Here is a 26,985-nt window from a genome sequence, read left to right on the forward strand (position 1 = left end):
TTTGTCATTATTGGTGTACGCATTTTGCTTCATTGCCTACTGGAAAAATGTTCAAACAATAAATTTAAAATGCAGTTGTGTGTGGAAGTAGACCTTTATGATGGAAATGTTCTAAATAGGGCATTTTGTCATTATTAACCAAAATAAAAAGCCTTCTGAGTAAATGCTCATTCTGTCACAATAAATTTGAGTTTTTATACTATTTGACAATTTTATCATTGGAGCAATTTTGGTATTGACTTTGGGATTTTCTAGCACCCTTCATTGTTTTGCTCAGCAGTTGTTCACTTTTTATTATTTCATTTTGTCATTATTGGTTAATGGATTTTTATTTCATTGCCTACTGGAAAAATGTTTAAACAATAAATTTAAAATGCACTCTAACTTAAGTCTAACAAGTGTGCTGTATTATACAAGGAATATAATTTAATACAATCAGGAAGGTAAATCAAGGAATGCATACATGTATGTATGGCCCTAAAAATGTGTTTGAAAACAGCCAAGAGGAAAGTGTGAAAGGCTCAAAATCATGGGCAAATTTTGAGCTTTACTCTTGTTACTAAAGCAATGGATGAAGGTAAAACAGTTCACACCACATTACCTTGACCTGGCCAAGCCTTTTGACACAATCCCCTACTCAGGTGTAGTATAAAAGATGAATAATGTAGGAGCAAACACTTACATCACCAGCTGCATTGCCATCTTGGTTCACAGAATGCAGGAGATCAAAATAGGGGAAGAGACCAGCCACCAATGGAGTCCCCCAGGGTTCAGTGCTGAGACTTGTTCTGTTTGGCATATACATCTCAAAAATAAAAGGAAATACCAAAGAGCTTTGGCCAGCTAAGTTTGAGATGACTGCAAGCTAGGAGAAGTTATTGAATCCCCAAATGACTTAACAATCATGCAGGAAGGTTTGTCCCAAATAACTGGTGTCAAAATCATGACAATGCCCTCTGAGAACTGATCCAATTGTTTGGCATTTGGGAACTTGTATGTACAGTGACCTAATTCTTGATGAACATGCACCCAGAGTCATAAGAAAGCCTTTCTATATTGCACAGCTTATAAACAAATTGATTGTGACTAGATCCTTTACCAAGCTCTCATTATGTCAATCATTTTGTATAATGCCCCACTTTGGCATGTACCTGTCCACTCCCATGCAACAATCGGAATACTTTCAGAGATACCTTACTAAAAGGATACAAGTCCTAAACAATAGGTCTTGCGTGGACCACCTCAAAGATTTATTACTATACTCAGTATCCTACAGAGTGCTTAGAGGTGACAAGTCTGGCATACAAAGCATCCTCCAACATAATACAGATGGACCTACTGAACATCAGCGAGTCAAATGGCATCAGAAATACTCAGCCCAGATATCTAAACTGAATGTTGTGGAGAGATGGATATATATCACAGAGGCTACCACTGTTCCAGAATAGACTATCCATAAAAATAAAGCAAAGCTCATCCATCCATGTTCAAATGCAACTTGGATCTAAGGATGGGTAATAGAAAATGTACTCCAGGATTTCCTCTCATGTCACTAATGGATAGAGGCAGTTCCTAAATGCTGCATAACTTACATGGCTCCTTCAAAATGTCTATGGTATAATCACAGTTGTTCTCACTAGGGCTAATATACAATTATCAGCCATGGGGATAGCTAAGACCAATCAGAAAATTTTAATTCAAGCAATAAAAGGGAATTGGCTAAGCTTAAAATGTCCTCCAAGTGAACCTATGTTGTGGTAGCAAGTAGTTATAAACAAATACCCTTTTTAGTTCACTAAGTGCCCCTGTCACCCTCCACCACCCCCCCAGTCTTTAACATGTTCTGGCGCCTATGCTTGATACCCACGTGATCATATTGTACACAATGAATCATGAAGGGCACCACTGATGCCCATGTACACCCAATGAGGAATGACACTGCTTGCTATCTGCTATGTATATTGTCATCAGCTGCCATTAGCCAGACAAATGAACTGAATATCATTGTGTGTCAGTGTGCAAATATGAAATAGGGTAGAGCTCAAATCTTTAGTCTGACAGCTTCCATGGCACTCCTGTAAATTAAGTGATTTGTAGAATGCAAATAGAGTTGAAGGTTTAGTGTCTCTCAGGGCAGCATGCCTTTCCTGTTTTTCATGCTGACATTCTTTAAATGTGCAACAGTCATGTGCTTTAGTGACACCTTCAGTATGGCTGCTTCCATGGCTCACCTTGTAAGTTAAATGCTTGGTAGAGATCCAGTGAAAAGAGTTTACAGTTCAGTCCCCTCAAAGATGTTGGATGTTTTTTTTCCTGAGGTTTGCATTATAGTAGTTACAATCTGACCAGACTCTGCTAATGGCATAACTGTTTTAGGCTGATAAATCTCATTACTTTTCTGTACTCCACAAATATATTTATTTATTTTTTTTACCTTTCTTAATTTCAGTTACTTGAGGGTGATACTGTGTATATATTTTATACCTCCTTCTCCATTGTCTTCTTTATTCTTGATTGTGTCTACAACTTCCTTTGCAGTTTTCTGTACATTATAATTTTGTTTTTGTGGCCCTTCTCTAATCTACTAGTTTAGGCATACTTGCCTTACTACCTTCCATAAGCATCTCCTCTGCATAAATGTATCATTGGGTTATCAACTGTATGCACAGTTTTGTGCCAATCTGAGGCTCGTGCCCACTACATGTTTACCACAACTATCCATACTTCACTGCAGCTGCAGTTTGGGCCTACATAAACTTCCCATGGGTCCCTACTGCAGCCATGATGAAGATCTGGTCATCACACACACCTTCCAATTTGCATGCATTGTTAATGAGCCTCAGGGCTAGTCGTTTACACATAGTAAACAGTGTTGGCTTGGCTGCAATCAAGGATGTGGCCTTATGGTTTCGAGGAGTGTACTGGTTTATGTATTATGTATTCTGAAAACGCCGTGGAATGTGCTGGTTAATTGTACCCTGCAAACGCCAACTTCCACATGCGTGTTACAATGTAATGTACTATCCTCTCAAAGTGCATATCTAGATGTTGTTATAAGGCACATTGTATTGCGACATTGCCCAGCCTATTTAGTAGTGCCTATTTGTAAAACTGAGTGACTTAGAAAATTTTGAATTGTTTTAAGTGTACTCTGCTAATGCCAACTTCCACACACGCATTACAAAGAAGTGTTCTATTCTCTCAAAGTACTCATCTAAAGGCTGTTATAAGGCACACTGTATTGCAATATTACCCAGCCTATTTTGTAGTGCCTAATTGCAGAATTGAGTGATTTGTGAATGTTTACTATATGATATCTGTTAGTCGCTCCTGTTTCTGCTATAGCTCTTTATTGACCTTAACCTTTCTAACTAGGGGTTTTGTATCAGCGTTAGTGTAGTGGACCATCTAATGAATGAAATTCTAGTGTAGTGGTCTATTTAATTCCTAATTAAATACGCTGAATGTTTTCTGCTCTGCATTGATCACAACTGAAGGCCTAACCATAGTGTTACTGTGGCTTAACTCTGGTTATGCTTAACATTGCAAATGCATATTAGCGACCTATGTTTTATAATTTGCCTTCAGTAGTAGTTTGTTAAATGTGTGCAATACCTCTTCTTTGCTAATGTATTTTTAGATAAGCGAATATAAGCTTATATTTGTCCTGTTAAACTCTGTGCAATACCTTTTCTTTGCTAATGTATTTTTAGATAAGCGAATAGAAGCTTATATTTGTCCTGTTAAACTCTCAACAGTTGCTTTAATTGGAACAAACTATTAGCCAAAGGGTTTATTTTCAACTCATTGCTACTTGACTTTTGTTGATTTTTGCTTAATACATGCCTGATACCTGTATATTACTGCTACTAGGAGATAATGTGTTTTCATATTACTAAAGTACTATTTCTCTCTCAACTTTCTCTCCTGTTCTTCAGCTTTCTTGCCATGAACTACCCTCTGTGACTACGCCTGGGTGAACACTTAGACTTAATCTAAATTTAATACAAGTTCAACCAATTGCTCAACCAAGTATAACAAACTCTGCTGTCTCATTCCCTTTTGGAAATTGAACCAAGCTTCTCCCAGAAGGATCTAAGGAAGTATGTGCATCTACTGCTAAGCCTTGAATTACTACAGTTTTTAAGCCCTGCTAGGTGTCTCAGTATGCTCCCTTGCCAGGAAAGCCAGCAGCCTAACCACTTTTATTTTTGTATCTTCGTACTTCCCCCTCATCTAGTTCCCTGATTTTACACTAGCTCCCTTCTCCCTTCAGTCCAATCTAGTCCAGGGATTGCCCTGGTGGACTACAGGTGCTCTTCAGCATTTGTCCACTAGATGGCATCCTCTCCCCACTAATATTGACTTCAATTCACTTACTTCTTGTATTCTCATTAAGCTCTAACTTTTCTTTTTTCTCTCTCTCTGTCTTAAACATTACAGCCCACTCTAGCCTTCTATATCCATGTCCCCTGTATTTACCCTTCTGCAATCAACACTCCACTGATAGGTTCTCGATCTTCTCCTACCCTCCTTGGTTCTACCCGCTCAGCTCCCCTACCCTGCCCCTAAATCTCACCCGCCTCCAGCACCTCTACATTTATTCCCCCATAACCACACCCACTGCTATTCTACACCAATCAGTCACCAGTACTCTGGAAACACCCATTCCCTTCTCCCACCCATATTAACCTTCACTCACCTCTCCTAGATTATCTCACCTAGCCAATTCATTTTCATTATTGTCTCAACACCCACTCCCAAACCACACCCCACAAATCCTTCACACAACTCTCCACTCCTTCACCACTATTAGGGACTTACCAGTTCCTCTATACATATAACTCTCTTGTATCCACAGATAACTCAACAACAATAGCACCCTAAGTAGCCTCATTTCATCATGCTTTCAAAACCCTCATTCATCTCCTTTTTACTACTACTACTACTACTTCTCAACTTATCCTATCTTTACTACCCCACCCAGCCCATTAATTCCTACCACTCACAATCCTTCCATGTAACCAACCATCTTACCTCCTCTCTCTCATACTCACACACCCCAATCTCTCCCCATCTATAGCCTATAAAAAAACTTCTACTTTTCCCATATAAACTTATTACCTCTCATAAACATTCTACCCCCATAGTAACTAGTGAAGCCTTCAGAATCATAATAGAACCCAACCTATTCTCTAAACAGTCCAGTTACCTCTTTAACCCAATCCTATATCTGATTACCAGTCTATTATCAGGTGATATCCATCCTAACCCTGCCCCCCCCCACCTCAACCGCTACAGACAAGTCCATATTACTTACTTCTTTAAATTCCCAAAGTATAGTTAACAAAATCCCAAACCTCCATGCCTGGCTCATACATAATAAACCTGACATCCTATCCATCTCAGAAACATGGTTAAAACCCCATATAAAAGACTCTGAAATAATTCCACCAAACTATTCTATCATTAGAAAAGACAGATCTCACAAAAAAGGGGGAGGAGTAGCTCTCCTATACTCATCCTCCTTGTCAGTTACTCCCTATAACAAACCTACTCCACACTTTAATAACGCTGAACTACTCCTAACGCTACTTCAAGTTAACAAGCACATATGTATAGCTTCCCTCTACATCCCCCCAGGGGATAATATTTCTACACTTGAAGACATCCTCTCCTGGCTCTCCACCAACATTAGCAATGAAACAATAATCTTAGGAGACATGAATATTAATTGGGCCTCCATTCAGTCTCCTACAAACCCACTTAACATCAACCTTTATAATTTTTCACAGTTAATCAACTCTATAACACGCCCCTCAAAAAAACCTCTCTAGCGGCAGTATTCTGGACTGGATATTAGTCTCTCATCCCCAGTATTTCTCTGACAGTGGTACTCTCTTCCCAATCCCCTTAGCGACCACATATCCATCTTCACACATCAACTCCCCTTACTCCTACATCGCACCCATAATTATATTACCATCCGTAACCAAAAAAACTTTAACCCAATAACCTTTTCTAACTCTCTAAAAACAATAAACTGGAATTGTCTAAAAACAGACAGGGGTCCAGGGAAGTAAATAATGTGGGAAGAAATAGCCAGTGAAGTATAGGCCCTAGGGCTGATAGCCTAGCACCAAACTATGAACCTATGAACCTATGAACATTATCTCTAGATAACGCAGTTGCCCACTTCAACTCAACATTCTTAAAACTTCTAGACTACCATGCTCCCTTAAGGACAAAGAGAATAAAAATTAAAACTGCCCCTTGGCTTACCAAAAACACACTTGCAACCATGCGGCACAGAGATAAAGTCTGGGCACACTACCAGAAAAATAGGACCCCCCTCATCCATAATGAATACAAAACACTTCGAAATAAAGTAAAAAAGCTCATCATCTCTGATCGACAAAATTACTTCTCCATACTCCAAAACAATAATAAAACAAACACTCAGAATTTCTGGAAAGGTATCTCCACTCTCCTTAATCCCAGCAAACCAGACACCCCCACCCCAGACCCTAATGCTCCAGATATAGACTTAGCTACCCAATTTAACTCTTTTTTTTCATTGATTCTATTTCTAAACTAACCTCATCATTCTCTAACATCACTACATTCTCCAATTCACCCCATCCTCCTCTACCAACACTCTACCCTGCACTGCTGCCACTCCCTCATTCTCATCCACTAATTCTCTACCCCCCCACTTCTCCAACTCTCACTTCCTCCTCATCATCATCACCCCCAAATACCCGCTCTTCCCACTCCCCTCTTTTCTCATTAAAACCTATACCCACTTCTACTATAAAAAAACTCCTTCAGAAACTGAAGCCATGCACTAATGGTCCTGATAACATCCCTTCTTATTTTTTTAGCATAGCTGCTGAAGCAATTGCCTACCCCATTAGCATTCTAATCAACCGCTCTATCCAAGAAAGTATAGTACTCCAAATCTGGAAAAAGGCCTTTATCATACCTTTACATAAAGGTGGCAACAATAACAATGTTACTAATTTCCGCCCCATTGCTATCCTGTCTCCCATCTCTAAACTCCTGGAAAAGTGTATCCAACTACAACTCCTACCACATCTCTTAGATAATCACCTACTAACTCCCACACAACATGGATTCAGACCAAGTCACAGCACTATGACAGCCCTCCTCTCCTTCCTTGAAACTGTAAATAAAGCCCGGGACTCTGGTCTTATTGTTTCTACCCTACTACTTGACCTCTCTAAGGCCTTTGACACTATCTCACACAGCCTGCTTTTAACTAAACTCTCTAAACTTAACCTATCTCCTTCCTCTATGAACTGGTTCTCCAGCTACTTATCCAATAGATATCAAGCACTAAAATGGAAAAAGGCCACCTCCTCATTCCTTAATACCCCAACCGGAGTTCCTCAAGGTTCCATACTGGGTCCCCTCCTCTTTAATATATTTATAAATGATTTCCGCAACTCTATCCCTTTCTCTAATATCATCATATATGCAGATGATTCAACTATTATCTGCTCTGCCACATCTATCCCTACACTCCTAAAGCTTACTCAAGATGCTTTTGAACCACTGAGCAATGGATGAAAAGAAATCACCTAGCACTCAATGCCTCTAAAACCAAATTAATGGTATTTACTCCCTCTAAAGTCACCTCTTTCGATATAAACACATTCTCTATTACTAGTCAAAATAACACACCTCTGGAACTGGTGTCAGAGACCAAGTTACTTGGGGTCCAAATTAATAGCCAGCTCAAAGTCAACTCCCACTTACAACTAAATATAAAAAAAAAACATCAAAAACTTGGGATGCTCTACCGACAAAATCATTACCTTACACCTGCCACTAAAATCACTCTCTCTACTTCCTTTCTTATCCCCTCCCTTCTCTATGGCACTCCACTCCTAACTAACCTACAATCCTCTCTGAAAACACAACTTTCCTCTTGCTACAACAAAATCGCCAAGTTCGCTACCAGCCATATGTCCTCCACCCACCACTGTTCCTCTCTCCAAAAACTAAAATGGTTAGAACTACCCAATCATCTCACCTATACTCAACTAACTCTTGCACACAAGCTCATTTTTAACCCCTCCCTCTGTCCCTCCCTTTCTTCTTCCTTTAAAATGCACCTACCTGATAGAGTATTAAGGTCTAACAACCAAAATCTATTAGAAGTGTACAAACCAACTCGTCCCCCAGTCAAAAACCTTCTATCCTATAGTCTAGCACGTCTCTGGAACTCCCTACCACCATCCATTCGTACCACTTCTAACCGTTTTATTTTCAAAAAATCTCTTCATTCACATCTAGTATCCCAGTGGGAATGCTCCTGTGATCTCTTCATTCACATCTAGTAACCCAGTGGGAATGCTCCTGCGATCTCTTCATTCACATCTAGTATCCCAGTGGGAATGCTCCTGCGATCTCTTCATTCACATCTAGTATCCCAGTGGGAATGCTCCTGTGATCTCTTCATTCACATCTAGTAACCCAGTGGGAATGCTCCCGATCTCTTCATTCACATCTAGTATCCCAGTGGGAATGCTCCTGCGATCTCTTCATTCACATCTAGTATCCCAGTGGGAATGCTCCTGCATCTCTTCATTCACATCTAGTAACCCAGTGGGAATGCTCCTTCTCTTCATTCACATCTAGTATCCCAGTGGGAATGCTCCTGCGATCTCTTCATTCACATCTAGTATCCCAGTGGGAATGCTCCTGCGATCTCTTCATTCACATCTAGTATCCCAGTGGGAATGCTCCTGCGATCTCTTCATTCACATCTAGTATCCCAGTGGGAATGCTCCTGATCTCTTCATTCACATCTAGTATCCCAGTGGGAATGCTCCTGCGATCTCTTCATTCACATCTAGTATCCCAGTGGGAATGTTCCTGCGATCTCTTCATTCACATCTAGTAACCCAGTGGGAATGCTCCTGCGATCTCTTCATTCACATCTAGTATCCCAGTGGGAATGCTCCTGCGATCTCTTCATTCACATCTAGTAACCCAGTGGGAATGCTCCTGCGATCTCTTCATTCACATCTAGTATCCCAGTGGGAATGCTCTTGCGATCTCTTCATTCACATCTAGTATCCCAGTGGGAATGCTCCTGCGATCTCTTCATTCACATCTAATATCCCAGTGGGAATGCTCCTGCGATCTCTTCATTCACATCTAGTATCCCAGTGGGAATGCTCCTGCTCCCCCCCACATAACTAACGCTGGCAGTTTCCATCTTCCTTTCTTTCCCTGTTTACACCAGAAATTTTCCTTTATCATTTCTCCTAACTCATACATTCTTGTCATTCCTATGCTATTGCAAAGAATGCACTAGGCTGCACCTCTTAAGTGTATGCTTCCTAATATGTAATGGCTTCTCAGTATTTACTTTGCAATGTTCCTTTTGCTAGTCTGTATCATCTGTAAGTTTCATCACTAGTCTGTATTAATTGTAATGTTTGCTGTACTATTTGTAATGTTTGCTCGAATCTATAACATTTGTAAAATTATCATCTATAACCTATTGTAACCTAGATTGTTTTGGAGCTTTTCTCCCCAGGACTCCATTGAAAACGGGTTCATATTGGCCCAATGGACTATCCTGGTAAACCAACTGCAAATAAATAAAATAAAAAAAAATGTGGCACTTATGAATCCCAGGGATTGTGTCACCTCCCCTTCTGTTTTTACCCTACTTCTGTTTACTTTTCCCCTCAGGCACTCCTTCTACCTGTTGTACACAGGCCACTTACTGTCTTTGGCAGTTCTGACCTTAGGGCATGTCACTTTGCATTATGTGATCAATCTGAGGGGAGGGCAATTCACCAATTATTTTTGTTTCTCTACTGTTATGTTCCTGAAGATAACCTAGGAAATAGGAATGCACTGTCTATTAGTTTATGATGCTTCCTCAAAAACATTGTTTTCTGTTGCAGTATCTTTCTTTAATAATATACAGCTGTATGTAGTTTGTGAATATCCAATTTGCTGATATATTTTGTTTTTCTTGACTGGCCAGTTGAAGTTTTTACTTTCCACCACTGACATGGGCTGAGCAAGAGCAGTCACAGACACAGCATTGATTGCTTTTGTGTATCTCCTACCCTTCATTATATTTACTTTTTTTGTCTGCCCTTTTCTGCTGTCTCCCTGCAGGTGCAAATAGAAATCCTCACATGCAGTCTTGCATCAAATGCATGAAAAGCCGTACAAAAGTTCCTCCTCTCCCTAGCTGTTATATCACAAGTTGTGTACCCAGTTCTGCTGAAAGGCTTAGATGTGGTTCTCTGCGATCTGGATGCACTAACTAATGGAGTATGTTGGTGCTGTTACTGTGTAGGATAAAGGGAGGAAAATGTTAGAAAAATATGTATTTGAACATATATAAAGTACTAGTTTAAAAGCAAATAGTATATAATGCATTTTATTCTATTAACAAGATGGCAATAAGAATGATTTTACATGTAATTGCTTGAAGCTTTGGAACTGCAGTGTATTTGAACTCTGACCCTGGCAGTAGCTAACTCAGCAAGCTTATGTTTTTCACTAATGATTATCTGCTGGGTCAGGAAATTAAACGTATAAAGCATTGAAAATCTTCTTCTCCTTCCTCTGGGACAATTGGCCTTGTGAATGTTATCAAGATAAGACACAGCTGCTGAGAAAATGTTGCAAGAAGAACAAAGAAGTGTATTACAAGACTGAACCAACTATTGTATTCGAGCAGGCCTGAAACCTTGAAGGAGTAACATTTACAGAAAGACATTATAACTGATCAGGTGCTTTGCAAGGCTGTATTATTCCCAAGGGAAAGCTTTTTAAAAAAATATAACATCAGCAATTCTTATGAATAGAATACTGTTAGTAAAAGTGATGTAGATGCCCTGTGACTAACCACGTCAGTAAGGTGAGCAAAACCTGAATGAAATACTATAAAATATTCTGTACTTCCTGCATCATGTCAGACAAAACTCTGTACTTGTATGGTTTTTTGCCTCCTGGTGTACACTAGTAAACATTTGCATCTGAGCCTCCTGTGTTGTTATCTTTGTTTTTATTTGACAGTTTGGTCCTTCTTGAATCGGAAACCCTCAGACAGCTACAGATCAGAGTGTACCGGTGGTCGAACACTGCGCAGGAGAAGCTACCGAAACGGTTCTTCTTGAAATACAAAGACCTCCGACTGAATTGTCGCTTTGAGAGGCTGGCCACTTTCTGATCTGCGGCCGAAGAGCGGTCTCGAACTGGTCGACTCAGGAGGCTCAGGTAGGAAGATATTTGCCTTTTTTCTGTTTCAGATCAGGGACTAGGTTGCAGTAAATACTATTGTCAGAAGATTTGTTATACAGATCAGGGACAAAAGGAAATTACTGTATATTTTGTCAGGGATCAGGGAAACAGAATAAGGTAGACAGTCATTCTAGATAAACTGTGTAAGGAACTGAAATACCACGTGGTGAAAAGGGTTACGTAACATTTTCTTTTAGAATGGGAAATCAGTGCACTAAAACATCGCGAGATCCGCCCCTGACTGAATATGCAAAATATATGCAATTACAACGGGCTGATAATGTAAGGTATTATACAAAATGGGTTAATAAATACGGATTTGATGGTAAATTAGATAAAATTTCATTAGTTAAACTTTTAAAACAACTTAAATCTGACGCAGAAGGTCAGGCAAAAAAACAACAGCGATTAGGCATTCCTCAGGCACACAGGTGGATTGAGGAAGTAAACCGAAGGGAACAAAAAACTAAAAATGCTAAGACGTTATTTTTAGATAAAGAGGATAATAATACAGTAATAGCGACGGCTCCTCCTCCCCTGCCCCCTCCGATGCCTTTTACAGGATATAAAGCAGGAGGACAAGCTGGTCCACCTCCACGTTATCCTGACGTCACAAGAACACTAAAACCATTTGTTAGCGATCCTATTGAAACTAGGTCCCAGACACATAAAACACTTGCGGACACAGACTTGTATCAAGTAGGGAGAAACACACTAGAGGAAAATGAGGAAGAAATCTGTCCACTAATCGAGGTACCAAATCCTCAGGCAGGACAGGAAGGGCAGGACCCAACTCTTCTAGTATACAGACCATGGACACCGGAAGATATTCGGAAAGCTACAGAGGGAATCCCTCATCCAAAAGTTAATTACACAAAGTTTTTACAAGATTTACAAGGTATGAGACTAAGTTACCACTTAAATGGGGAAGAAGTAGAAAAGGTAGTTAGACAAATTGTGGGTCCAGACTGGCACATGATTTGTGGCACCTGGAATCCTCGTAATGCAGAGCTTAAACCACTCCCACATAGTGACGCAGAGCTAGACAACAGAGTGAAAGGTCTTATAGACCGAATTTCTGAAAAATGGAAACCTAGAGCAGATTGGACTTGCATTAATCAATGCATACAACAAGAGAATGAAACTGTAGATGGGTACCATGGTAGATTATTGGAATGTTTCAATAACCATAGTGGTATGGCTATTCCTGAAAATCAGACACATGATACCTCGTATGAACAGCAACTGAAAAATGCATTTTTAAAAGGTTGCATTGCACCTATCAGTAGCTTTATTACAAAGCATATGATAGATCATCGAACAAGTAGGCTACAAACCTTACTTGAATATGCTAGACATGCAGAAAGACACTTTAATAGTAAAAAGAAAAAGAAGACACAAGTCTTCACTGGGGATCGAACAAAAAAAAATAGGAGACATAGGGAATTTGCAGACTTTGGATCCATCCCAGTTTGGCTTTGTCAAAGGCAGATCATGCCTTCTAAACTTGGTTGACTTTTTGAAACAGTCACCAAAGCCATTGATGAGGAAAGGCAGTCCATACAGCCTACCTCGATCTGGCGAAGGCCTTGATACAATACCCCACTCGGGTATCATTGAAAAACTCATCAGCTTAAATGTTAACCCATACATCACAAGATGGGTTGCAAACTGGCTGAGTGACAGAACCCACAGGGTCAGAGTTGCTGGCGCCATGTCAGACTCAAAGCCTGTCACAAGTGGTGTACCACAGGGCTCAGTCCTGGGTCCACTCTTGTTTGGCATCTACTTTTCAGTACAAGCAAACACAGGAGGGTTATGGCTGACAAAGTTTGCAGATGACTGCAAACTGGGCCATAGTAGAAAACACATCTGACACAGATATCCTTCAGAAGGGTCTCACAGAAGCGGATAACTGGTGCCAGAGCCATGGCCTAAAGTTAAATGCCAAAAATGCATAGTCATACCCTTCGGGAAAAACAAGGTTACCTAGCTACCAAATAGGTGGCAATCCACTGAGCACAGAAGAAGTTATCAGGGACCTGGGGACCCAGGTTGATAGTAGTCTGTCATTCAACACCCATGTAGCTAAAGTAGTTAGGAAGACCTTCTACATTGCCCACCTTATCATGAAGGGATTCTCATCTAGATCAAGGGAGGTCATAGTCTCCTATACTCATCACTCATCAGACCAATGATTGAGTACAATGCCCCATTCGAATGTATCTGACCCGACACTTGCAGCAGCTGGAGGCCACAAAAAGTTCCTCACCAAAAGGATAAAGGGTCTCAAACATCTGTCCTATGCTGCCCGACTGAAAGAACTCCAGCTCTATTCAGTAAACGCTACCGCTTGCTCAGAGGTGACCTTTGCCTAACATACAAGGCCATGTCAAACCCAGATTTGATGAATATGCTTCACCTCAAAAATCTAGATCCGTCAGAGCCACAAGGCGGGAGACTTAAACCTCGACACGGCTATTAATAGGGCGTGCTGGAGGGATAGATTCATCACCCAAAGACTCCTATGCTGTGGAATAAAATCCCGGTATATGTGAGGCAGAGCACCTCGCTGGCCTTGTTCAAGAGAAATCTTGACCAATGGATGGGAGATCGCAGATATACCCCAGGGATTACCTCAGTGTCACTGCTCAACAGAGGCACAGCAAAATAATGGGTATAGTTCCCCATACTAAAGGGGTGGCGTAAGCCACAAAACTATGGGCTAGGCTTGTAAATGCCCTCGGGCAGATAGCCTAGTATGAACCTATGAACCTATGAACCTATTATCATTTCTCCTAACTCATACATTCTTGTCGTTCCTATGCTATTGCAAAGAATGCACTAGGCTGCACCTCTTAAGTGTATGCTTCCTAATATGTAATGGCTTCTCAGTATTTACTTTGCAATGTTCCTTTTGCTAGTCTGTATCATCTGTAAGTTTCATCACTAGTCTGTATTAATTGTAATGTTTGCTGTACTATTTGTAATGTTTGCTCGAATCTATAACATTTGTAAAATTATCATCTATAACCTATTGTAACCTAGATTGTTTTGGAGCTTTTCTCCCCAGGACTCCATTGAAAATGGGTTCATATTGGCCCAATGGACTATCCTGGTAAACCAACTGCAAATAAATAAAATAAAAAAAAAATGTGGCACTTATGAATCCCAGGGATTGTGTCACCTCCCCTTCTGTTTTTACCCTACTTCTGTTTACTTTTCCCCTCAGGCACTCCTTCTACCTGTTGTACACAGGCCACTTACTGTCTTTGGCAGTTCTGACCTTAGGGCATGTCACTTTGCATTATGTGATCAATCTGAGGGGAGGGAAATTCACCAATTATTTTTGTTTCCCTACTGTTATGTTCTAGGGTTACCACCTGTCCCACTTTACGAGGGACAGTCTCTCTTTGGGCAGTTGTGTCCTGCAAAAAAATTGTAAAAATGGAAAATGTCCTGAGATTTTAGGGCAACATTATTTCTTACCTTTCGTGTAATAGTTGCATAAAACAATTATTCTGTATCTGAAACACCTAAATGTTATAAGAAACAGAATAATCAACTAATGCTACAAGAATAAGCTTTTATTTAGGCAAAAAAGTGAAGTTCTGTCCTTTTGTACTGGCCATGGGTATGTTTTGGCATGCAAAATCTGACGTTTGTACCAAAAATGTCCCACCTTTAGCATTTAAAAAGGTGGCAACCCTATTATGTTCCTGAAGATAACCTAGGAAATAGGAATGCACTGTCTATTAGTTTAAGATGCTTCCTCAAAAACATTGTTTTCTGTTGCAGTATTTTTCTTTAATAATATACAGCTGTATGTAGTTTGTGAATATCCAATTTGCCGATATATTTTGTTTTTCTTGACTGGCCAGTTGAAGTTTTTACTTTCCACCACTGACATGGGCTGAGCAAGAGCAGTCACAGACACAGCATTGATTGCTTTTGTGTATCTCCTACCCTTCATTATATTTACTTTTTTTGTCTGCCCTTTTCTGCTGTCTCCCTGTAGGTGCAAATAGAAACCCTCACATGCAGTCTTGCATCAAATGCATGAAAAGCCGTACACAAGTTCCTCCTCTCTCTAGCTGCTATATCACAAGTTGTGAACCCAGTTCTGCTGAAAGGCTTAGATGTGGTTCTCTGCGATCTGGATGCACTAACTAATGGAGTATGTTGGTGCTGTTACTGTGTAGGATAAAGGGAGGAAAATGTTAGAAAAATATGTATTTGAACATATATAAAGTACTAGTTTAAAAGCAAATAGTATATAATGCATTTTATTCTATTAACAAGATGGCAATAAGAATGATTTTACATGTAATTGCTTGAAGCTTTGGAAGTGCAGTGTATTTGAACTCTGACCCTGGCAGTAGCTAGCTCAGCAAGCTTATGTTTTTCACTAATGATTATCTGCTGGGTCAGGAAATTAAATGTATAAAGCATTGAAAATCTTCTTCTCCTTCCTCTGGGACAATTGGCCTTATGAATGTTATCAAGATAAGACACAGCTGCTGAGAAAATGTTGCAAGAAGAACAAAGAAGTGTATTACAAGACTGAACCAACTATTGTATTCGAGCAGGCCTGAAACCTTGAAGGAGTAACATTTACAGAAAGACATTATAACTGACCAGGTGTTTTGCAAGGCTGTATTATTCCCAAGGGAAAGCTTTTTAAAAAAATATAACATCAGCAATTCTTATGAATAGAATACTGTTAGTAAAAGTGATGTAGATGCCCTGTGACCAGGGTTGCCAGATTTCCAGCAACCCAGGTAGGGACAAAAAAAAAATAGAAGGTCTCTCACGAAGTGAAGACCAAAAAAAAAAAACAAAGGTCTTCACCAACTTAAGACCAAAAAAAAAAAAAAAAAAAAGGTCTTTAATGTGGAACACAGTTCTATATATACAACACTACTTATAAATCCAAACTGTGCTTGAAGTCAGCTGCACTTCAGATAAATGTCACTGGATCTTTAATCCAAACACTGTGTCTTCCCCATTTACACAATGACAATGTTGACAAGTTGAGTCAAACTTCCAAAAGAAATACATAGATTGCTGAAGGTCAATACAAAGACATGTAACAGTTCTAAGGACTAGCAGCACTAGACAAGCTGCTCATATATTAGAATATTTACAAGTATGCACTGGGTCAAACCTGCACCACAGTCCCGCTTGCAGAAAACTAGCTAAATCACGCAGTACATAACTCATTTTAGTGTCTTGGGCTTCTGTGAGCAGTTCGTTAAAACATCCAGAAGACAAGGGACTCCTAAAGTAATGGAATAGAACAGCAGCTGAGCAACTCAATGGTGGAGCAAACACTGCTTCCTCAAACATCTTAGTTTCACAGTTGTGCTCCCAGCTGAGTTGCCTTCAGTGTATTAGGCAGCACCCACCCTTCCACAGCAGGTGGTATTGCCATGGCTTCTTTCCACTCTTCACTTACTTAACTAGCACACGGAGCAAAAACTTGCCCACCTCTAAATTTCTTTGATTTGTGTGACCCTCCTCTATCCTCCTTAGTGTTCCATTTCTTGACCTTTGCACAGACGTTACTACTTACATCCAGCTCCTGAATTCAGACATAAAGTCTCTCATTTAATGTCCATTATGTGCAAATCACCAGCATCTCTCAACAACTCGTAATCTATCATCAGTTCCCAGCAATTTGGTCTGATTGCACATGACTTATTGACTCACCTTTGGGGCAAGCAGACTGAAAAATGCAAAGCTTTTCATAGTCTGAGTCTCTCTGGTTAGACTATACTAATATGATGACCTCTTCACCCCTCCATCATGAACTGCCGCAGACTGTTGGCTAATCGGTATGCCCGAAGACTTTAGGTTCCATTCCACAGTGGTGAAAAAAAAAAAAAAAAAAAGGTCTTTAATGCGGAACACAGTTCCGCATTAAAACTGACTAACTCACTCTGCCTGCAATAAACACTGAGCTTCGTGTTTAATGCATTGCAGTTCGCATTAAACACGAGAAGCTCCGTGTTTGGCGCTTTTGATTGGCCCGTATGCGGCATATGGGCCAATCAAAATCGCTAACGAGCTTCGTGATTTAATCTTGCGGAACACAAACTCGTGTTTAGCAATTTTTGATTGGCCCGTATGCCAGGTATACGGGTCAATCAAAAAAAAACAAAGTGGAGGCTGGCCGGGATTTAAACCGGCAGGGCGGGACTCGGGATCAGGCTACTGATCTCGGGACAGTCCCGCCCAAATAGGGACGTCTGGCAACCCTGCCTGTGACTAACCACGTCAGTAAGGTGGGCAAAACCTGAATGAAATACTTTAAAATATTCTGTACTTCCTGCATCATGTCAGACAAAACTCTGTACTTGTATGGTTTTTTGCCTCCTGGTGTACACTAGTAAACTTTTGCATCTGAGCCTCCTGTGTTGTTATCTTTGTTTTTATTTGACAGTTTGGTCCTTCTTGAATCGGAAACCCTCAGACAGCTACAGATCAGAGAGGCTGGCCACTTTCTGATCTGCAGCCGAAGAGCGGTCTCGAACTGGTCAACTCAGGAGGCTCAGGTAGGAAGATATTTGCCTTTTTTCTTTTTTAGATCAGGGACTAGGTTGCAGTAAATACTATTGTCAGAAGATTTGTTATACAGATCAGGGACAAAAGGAAATTACTGTATATTTTGTCAGGGATCAGGGAAACAGAATAAGGTAGACAGTCATTCTAGATAAACTGTGTAAGGAACTGAAATACCACGTGGTGAAAAGGGTTACATAACATTTTCTTTTAGAATGGGAAATCAGTGCACTAAAACATCGCGAGATCCGCCCCTGACTGAAGATGCAAAATATATGCAATTACAACGGGCTGATAATGTAAGGTATTATACAAAATGGGTTAATAAATACGGATTTGATGGTAAATTAGATAAAATTTCATTAGTTAAACTTTTAAAACAACTTAAATCTTACGCAGAAGGTCAGGCAAAAAAACAACAGCGATTAGGCATTCCTCAGGCACACAGGTGGATTGAGGAAGTAAACCGAAGGGAACAAAAAACTAAAAATGCTAAGATGTTATTTTTAGATAAAGAGGATAATAATACAGTAATAGCGACGGCTCCTCCTCCCCCGCCCCCTCCGATGCCTTTTTCAGGATATGAAGCAGGAGGACAAGCTGGTCCACCTCCACGTTATCCTGACGTCACAAGAACACTAAAACCATTTGTTACAGATCCTATTGAAACTAGGTCCCGGACACGTAAAACACTTGGGGACACAGACTTGTATCAAGTAGGGAGAAACACACTAGAGGAAAATGAGGAAGAAATCTGTCCACTAATCGAGGTACCAAATCCTCAGGCAGGACAGGAAGGGCAGGACCCAACTCTTCTAGTATACAGACCATGGAAAAAGGAAGATATTCGGAAAGCTAGAGAGGGAATCCCTCATCCAAAAGTTAATTACACAAAGTTTTTACAAGATTTGCAAGGTATGAGACTAAGTTACCACTTAAATGGGGAAGAAGTAGAAAAGGTAGTTAGACAAATTGTGGGTCCAGACTGGCACATGATTTGTGGCACCTGGAATCCTCGTAATGCAGAGCTTAAACCACTCCCACATAGTGACGCAGAACTAGACAACAGAGTAAAAGGTCTTACAGACTGAATTTCTGAAAAATGGAAACCTAGAGCAGATTGGACTTGCATTAATCAATGCATACAACAAGAGAATGAAACTGTAGATGGGTACTATGGTAGATTATTGGAATGTTCCAATAACCATAGTGATATGGCTATTCCTGAAAATCAGACACATGATACCTCGTATGAACAGCAACTGAAAAATGCGTTTTTAAAAGGTTGCATTGCACCTATCAGTAGCTTTATTACAAAGCATATGATAGATCATCGAACAAGTAGGCTACAAGCCTTACTTGAATATGCTAGACATGCAGAAAGACACTTTAATAGTAAAAAGAAAAAGAAGACACAAGTCTTCACTGCTGAAGATGGAGCTGAGGTCTTTGTAGTACAGTCAGGTAAAAAGGGTAAGAAAAATACCCAGGGAAATAGACAATCTGACAAACGGTCAGAAGATTTTGAAGAGAGAAAAAAGAAAAGTGAGTGCTTTAAGTGCGGAAAGAAAGGACATTTAGCAAGGGATTCCAGGCTAAATAAAAAGGTGACTACAGAAAGTAAAGGTGATGAGGACTGACTATATGATAGTGATGAAAGTCAGAAATCATCAGGAAAGGCTAACAAACAAAGGACAAATGTAAATGTAGTGGAAGGAACAGAGGAAGTGCAAGCAGATGTAGAGGATGAAGAAAGTGAAATTTTAGATTTGGCATTACTGAGCTTGGAGCTCTATCTGGCAGACACAAAACCGGAAGTTACACTTCTGGTGGAGGGAAGGAAGTAAAATTCTGTGTGACTCAGGAGCGTCACGAACTTTGATACACCCTCCAAGTTACCAGAATACTCCAAATCACCCGATTATATATTAGTAAAAGCAAACGGACAGCTATATAGGAGCCACTCTCCCATGATATAGCAATAACTGACCCTGTCTCAGGTATGACTCAGAAAAGTAAAATTGTAGTTTCTGCAAAATGTCCAGTAAACCTACTGGGAAGAGATCTTATGCAGATATTTGGCATAGCGGTAGTTCCCACTATGCAGGGTATGGAGCCACAAAGACAAATGGATACTTTCGTGGTGCGACCGGAGGGTGAGACTTTTTACTGGTACAGCCAGGACCTAGTTACGACTGGTCCAGGGGCAGTAACCGAGGAACTGATGAATGTAGCCATCAGTAAGGCCCCCTCCCTTGACACTGACCAACAGCATTTGTTACACTGTACTCTATACTACTGTAGCATGCCAGGAGCTGATAAAGAATATGAGCAAGAATTATTCAAAAATCCTGCTAACAGATTAGTATTACGAACCTTGTATTGGGATACTGAGGGAAACAGTGTGGTAAGCTGTTCATTACCTCAGGAATTCATGACACTGTACAAATCTAATCGACTACCACATGTCAACTTAACAAAAAACAAGAATATGAAATGGGCGGACTTAGGAGAAAAAGTAACAAGATGGGAAAAACAAACTGATTTAGAATTATCAGAGCAGGGAATACAAAAACAGAAATTGAATTGGCTAACACAGACACATCCAGCTGTACACTTACAAACTAGTGAAGACAGCTGATTAGCATTCTTATTAGAAGAAGAAGAAAAAGCCTTGTGTGACATACCAAAGATTCTTTGGTCAACAGGCAAATCAGATGTAGGACTTATTCAAACAGCAGGACCATTAACTATTACACCAAAATCAGCATTTAGACCACAGAAAAGACAATACCCCTTGAGGAAAGATGCAGAGCAAGGAATCAAGCCTATAATAGCAGCATTACTCAAGGAAGGAGTACTGGTAGAATCTCTTGATTCACCATGTAATACCCCTCTATTTCCTGTTAAAAAAGCAAATGGGGAATGGCGGATGGTACAGGATTTACAAGCTGTAAACAATGCAATAATACCTAGAGCACCTACGGTGCAAGACCCACACACCTTGTTGAATGATTTAAAGCCGCAACAAAAATATTTCACTGTAGTAGACATAAGCAATGCTTTCTTTTCAATACCTATACATCCTGATAGCCAGTATTGGTTTGCATTTACATTTCAAGGTAAAAGATATACCTATACTCGGCTACCACAGGGATATAGTGAAAGTCCAACGATATTTGCACAAGAAATGGCAAGCAACCTGGCAGGGTTTACCCCACCAGGAGGTAGTCAGATTCTACTTTATGTAGATGACATTTTGCTAGCAGACCCCACCCAGCATCAATGCAGAGAGGATACGATAGCATTATTGAAATTGTTAGCACCACAGGGACACAAAGTATACAAAAGTAAGTTACAACTTTGGAGAAAAAAGGTTAGATACCTAGGATATGTAATATCCAATGAAGGTAGAATTTTAGACGAAGACAGAAAAACAGCAATTTTACAGGCACCTAAACCAGCAACCAAGAAGGAAATGATGTCCTTCTTTGGAACGACTAATTTTTGTCGAAGCTGGATATCAAACTATGCTTTGGAATCTGCTCCACTGGCTGATTTAATATATAAAACACCAATGGCAGCACAAGATATATTACAATGGACACCCGAAGCAGAAACAGCTTTCTGCAGACTAAAACAATTGATGGCTTCTTCATTAGTTTTAGGACTTCCGAATTACCACAAAAGATTTTTTCAGACCATAGATTGTAAACAGGGATACATGACGTCAGTTCTGACGCAACAGCATGGGGATAAGCAATGCCCCATAGCTTACTATTCATCACAGTTAGACCCAGTGGCACGATCATTGCCTCACTGTGTGCAAGCAGTGGTCGCAGCTGCAATGGCTGTACAGGCTTCGGCCTCAGTGGTGTTGTTCCACCCTCTCACATTGAGAGTGCCTCATGCAGTCGCGATAATTTTACTACAAGAAAAAATAGCATATCTATCTCCTGCTAGACATCTTTCATGTATGACCATACTGCTGAGCCAACCTCATATGGTAATTGAACATTGTACAACATTAAACCCATCAACGTTACTTCCGACTCCTGTGGATGGCACACCGCACAGCTGCCTGCAGGAAATTGAGCAAATAACTTTGCCCAGACAAGACCTCACTGATATGCCCTTGGATGATGCCGAGGTGACATTTTATGTGGATGGCTCATGCAGAAAGGGTCCTACAGGAAAAAAATCTAGTAGGATATGCAGTAGTCACAGATACAGAGATCTTAGAAGCCCAACCTTTACAGCATAACCTATCTGCTCAAGCAGCAGAACTGATAGCCTTAACACGGGCTTGCACTCTAGCGAAAGATAAATGTGTGAACATATATACTGACAGTCAGTATGCTTTCTCTACAGTGCATGTTTTTGCACAACAATGGAAAAATAGGGGAATGATAACATCTAATGGCAAACCGATTAATCATGCGCAACTTATTTTAAACTTATTAGATTCCATTCAGTTACCTACTAAAGTAGCTATTTGTAAATGTTTAGCTCATACAAAACAACAGGATAGAATTTCAAAAGAAAATGCAAAAGCTAATGCAGCTGCAAAGCAAGCAGCCTCAGACTCAAAAACTTTACTTTTAACCGAGGAATTACAACCCTCTGAGATTTTAGATCTAGAAATGTTAAAAACAATGCAGACACTAACTACGAAAGCAGAGAGACAAAAATGAGAAAAACGAGGTGCAATCCTCGAAAAAGGACTGTATGTCTCCAAAAAAAAAAAAAACAATATTACCGTCTAATTTATTTAGATATGCAGCTTTGTTGAGCCATGGGCAGTGCCATGTCTCAACAGGGGGGATGGTACAGTTAGTAAATCGAATATTCTAAACATACGGATTCATAAATTACACAAAAAAAATTTGTGCAGCATGTCATATTTGTAACAAACATCATGCACAAGGGGCATTCAAACCCAAGCAAGGGAGTTTTCCTACACCACCATATCCGTTCCACACTATTTGTATGGATTTCATAGAATTGAATAAATGTGAAGGGAAAAAATACTGTTTAGTAATTATAGATATGTTTTCCAAGTGGGTAGAAGCGTTTCCAACTAAAAATCCGGATGCAGCAACCATGGCAAAAGCCCTAGTAAAAAAATAATTCCTAGATTTGGCATACCGGAAAGGATTTATATTGACAATGGGACACATTTTGTTAATCAGACGATTCACCAGCTTGGGAGATTCTTTGGAATCTCCTTGAAGAATCATTGTGCTTACCACCCACAGTCTGCAGGACTGGTGGAAAGGTACAATGGAATTCTAAAAAACAAATTGAGGAAGCTAGTGAGTGAAACACAGAAAAACTGGATTTGCTGTTTGCCTTTGGCACTGCTGAGCATGGGAACAGTTCCAAATGTAAAGGGTTTGACTCCCTTTGAAATGATATTTGGAAGGGCATATTATGTGCCACAGTGGAAAGCTCTCATGCCTGCAGAACTAGAGGCTGACAGCTCATTAGCTAGCTATATGAGGAAACTGTTAACAAATAAAACTGTTTTTCAGTTAAACTCTTTTTCAGATAAAAGACAGACCAGACCGCTAAAAGCAGTGCTGACTCCGGGGACCTGGGTGTGGTTGAAGGTTACGAAGAGGAAGAATTGGGCGAGTCCAAAGTGGGAAGGACCATACCAGGTACTGTTGGCAATGCCTACTGCAGTCAAAATTACTGAGAGGTCATCCTGGGTCCATCTGACGCACTGTAAACTGGTAAAGAATTTTCAACTTGATAAACATTTTGGGACTGATACACAACAAAGGCAGGATGGCCAAGAGCAAAACGAGTAAAAATACAGATCAACCCCAAAGATGTTGTTTAATCATCTTGTTGACTATGCATTTATTGGCTATGATTGTGATGACCTTCCTTTTGTTGTGGTTTTTCCTACATGTAACCACACAAGTGAAAGTGGAGAGACGTGATGAACTGTCTATAAACTGGCATCCAAACTTTAACACATACCTAGCTATGAAGCTTGTATATGTAGAGACTATGAACATTTCAAATTGCTGGGACTGTACTGCTATACCAACAGCATATGGAGGACTGTTAATGTCCACTGTCCCCTTGGGGATAAATGAGACTTGGGAGAATTTACTTTTTGATACAGGATCTGTAAGATCACAGGACAAAATTGCATTGTATTTGCCTATTACACAGAAGGGAATTGTATGTTTTTACAAGAATGATACACTTCAAGTGGGTTGGAGTAACTGTAACATAACTATATCTTATAAATACTATATTAAAGCTAAAGATAAAGGCACTGTTTGTAACACAAATTATGATTCATATTTGAGTTTAATGAAAACAACATTAAGTGATGTGCAGAGAAATCCTGTTTTACATAAACAATTGTCTGTTATAGACAAGAAAATGTTTCATTCAGAATTAACCCGCATCAGTACTAAAGTAGAAAACTGTTATTTTGTTTGTGGGAAAAAGGCATACAAATGGCTACCTGAGAATTGGTCCGGCAGTTGTTTTTTGGGTTATCTGGTTCCGGCCATAAGACATACTGCAGAATTACCTCTAGGTAAGATACGAAATGTGAGAGATGTAGCCCGAAAACCTGAAGGTCCAATCGGAAAACCTGTGAACCCAGTGGGAAAAATCGAAGCTGGTTGGAAAGACCATCATTCCGTGAAAGATAAAGAAAAATTGACTCATATGGACTTGAGTGACAGTGTTATATCCTGGGCTGGAATACTTCCAGCATATGGAGCAGTCAAATCGATCTGGGAGTTGAGAAAGCTGTCGAAACTTCTCAAAGTAATGAGTAACGCAACTTTTTCTGCTCTCGAACTAGTGACTGATGAACTGAATGCGATGAGAACTGTTGTGCTACAAAATCGAATGGCTCTTGACTTCACCCTAGCGGTGAGAGGTGGTACGTGCGCGCTTATCAAAGAAGAATGCTGTGCATTTATACCAGACAATCGACATGAAATTAATGACCACCTAGAGGTAATACAGCAGGTATCGGCCATGACTGAACCAGGCCCAAACCCACTGATGAACTTTTTCCAGAGTCTGTTTGGTGGGTGGGGTTCTATCCTAATGAATATCTTGATTGCTATTTGTGTTGGTCTGCTCCTATTAGGAGCATGTGTCTGTTGTGGGATTCCCTGCATGAAAAGATTAATCAAAGATTTTATTGATATTTCTGTAACTGAAACTTTGTACCAAGACATTGAGTTAGAAAAATTAATTTCAGATGAAATTCTTTCTGAAGTATAAACTAAATGACTTACCTGGTTGAAAGTCCTTAAAGGAAGGCCAGGGGATGAAATGACATTGTTTATATTTCAGAATAGAATAAAAGTATTAAAAGGGAGGAAAATGTTAGAAAAATATGTATTTGAACATATATAAAGTACTAGTTTAAAAGCAAATAGTATATAATGCATTTTATTCTATTAACAAGATGGCAATAAGAATGATGTTACATGTAATTGCTTGAAGCTTTGGAACTGCAGTGTATTTGAACTCTGACCCTGGCAGTAGCTAGCTCAGCAAGCTTATGTTTTTCACTAATGATTATCTGCTGGGTCAGGAAATTAAATGTATAAAGCATTGAAAATCTTCTTCTCCTTCCTCTGGGACAATTAGCCTTGTGAATGTTATCAAGATAGGACACAGCTGCTGAGAAAATGTTGCAAGAAGAACAAAGAAGTGTATTACAAGACTGAACCAACTATTGTATTCGAGCAGGCCTGAAACCTTGAAGGAGTAACATTTACAGAAAGACATTATAACTGACCAGGTGCTTTGCAAGGCTGTATTATTCCCAAGGGAAAGCTTTTTAAAAAAATATAACATCAGCAATTCTTATGAATAGAATACTGTTAGTAAAAGTGATGTAGATGCCCTGTGACTAACCACGTCAGTAAGGTGGGCAAAACCTGAATGAAATACTATAAAATATTCTGTACTTCCGGCATCATGTCAGACAAAACTCTGTACTTGTATGGTTTTTTGCCTCCTGGTGTACACTAGTAAACTTTTGCATCTGAGCCTCCTGTGTTGTTATCTTTGTTTTTATTTGACAGATAATTAGAGTTTGCAAAGATTTTCATACCTATAATCAACCTACTCAGTAACACGGGGGGGGTTTGCTTTCTCTCCTGTTAATTTCACAGACTGATAGAGCTGCTCAGTGTTCCTTCAAGCCCCACAACCCTGCTGCCTAGACAGTCTAGTTGCATACTCTGTATTAAATCTTAGGTCTTTCCAATCTTTTCCTCTAGCATTGTCATCAGCTACTTAAGAGATGTTTTACATTTATTAATTACTTTCACATCTATGCGTTGCCCAAAAGAAGTCAGTACTGTGCATGTGCTGACTAGCCGACTCCCACTAATTTGAAAGATGATCTACATTGCTCTTCTTCTGCCCTCATTCCACAGCCACCCCTCTATCACCTCTATACCTTCTTCTCTCCACCCACATCCTTCTACTCAACCATTGCCTTAAAGAGACCATTATCTTTCATCTTCAGCTAAAATAAAAACTTTATAAACAGTTTGCTTTATGTCCATGACCATTTTCATCCTTAAAACTCCCAACTCCAAACTGTAAAACATACTACATGGTTTCTCTTATGAAACAACCCATTCTGTATATCTGGTTACCTAGCCTTACAACAACTTCATGCATTCAACCACATCTCCTGTGAGCATACCTGTAACAGGATTTTAATTTTAAGCTGAACACAGTTTAACTAATACTTTTATACAGGCTACCCACTCTATAAGTACAGTTGGAACATTACAATCGCTATCCTGCAATGAAAAACTTTACCCTGTCCAATCTGCTATTTATGCTGGTCATTTTACCATTCTGGATATCCCAAAAAACTAATTTTTCCAGTCTTTTCCCCGCTAAGTCACTCACCATAAACCTCTACTAGTGCCTCTCCAGTTGATGACCTCAGTCACACTCCATCATTTAAGTTATAATTAGTTGCTTGTGTTAGTCCTACACTACCCATCTCCCCTAGCTCCATGTTCTATGCATACCAATACCACAAAAGTAACAAGATAAATACAGTCTTTTATTCTAGCCTCTTTTCTTAGATGTATCATA

This window comes from Protopterus annectens, chromosome 2.part2 (assembly GCF_019279795.1).
Source record: "Protopterus annectens isolate FY-2018-M chromosome 2.part2, PAN1.0, whole genome shotgun sequence".
In the NCBI taxonomy this organism is placed as follows: domain Eukaryota; kingdom Metazoa; phylum Chordata; order Ceratodontiformes; family Protopteridae; genus Protopterus; species Protopterus annectens.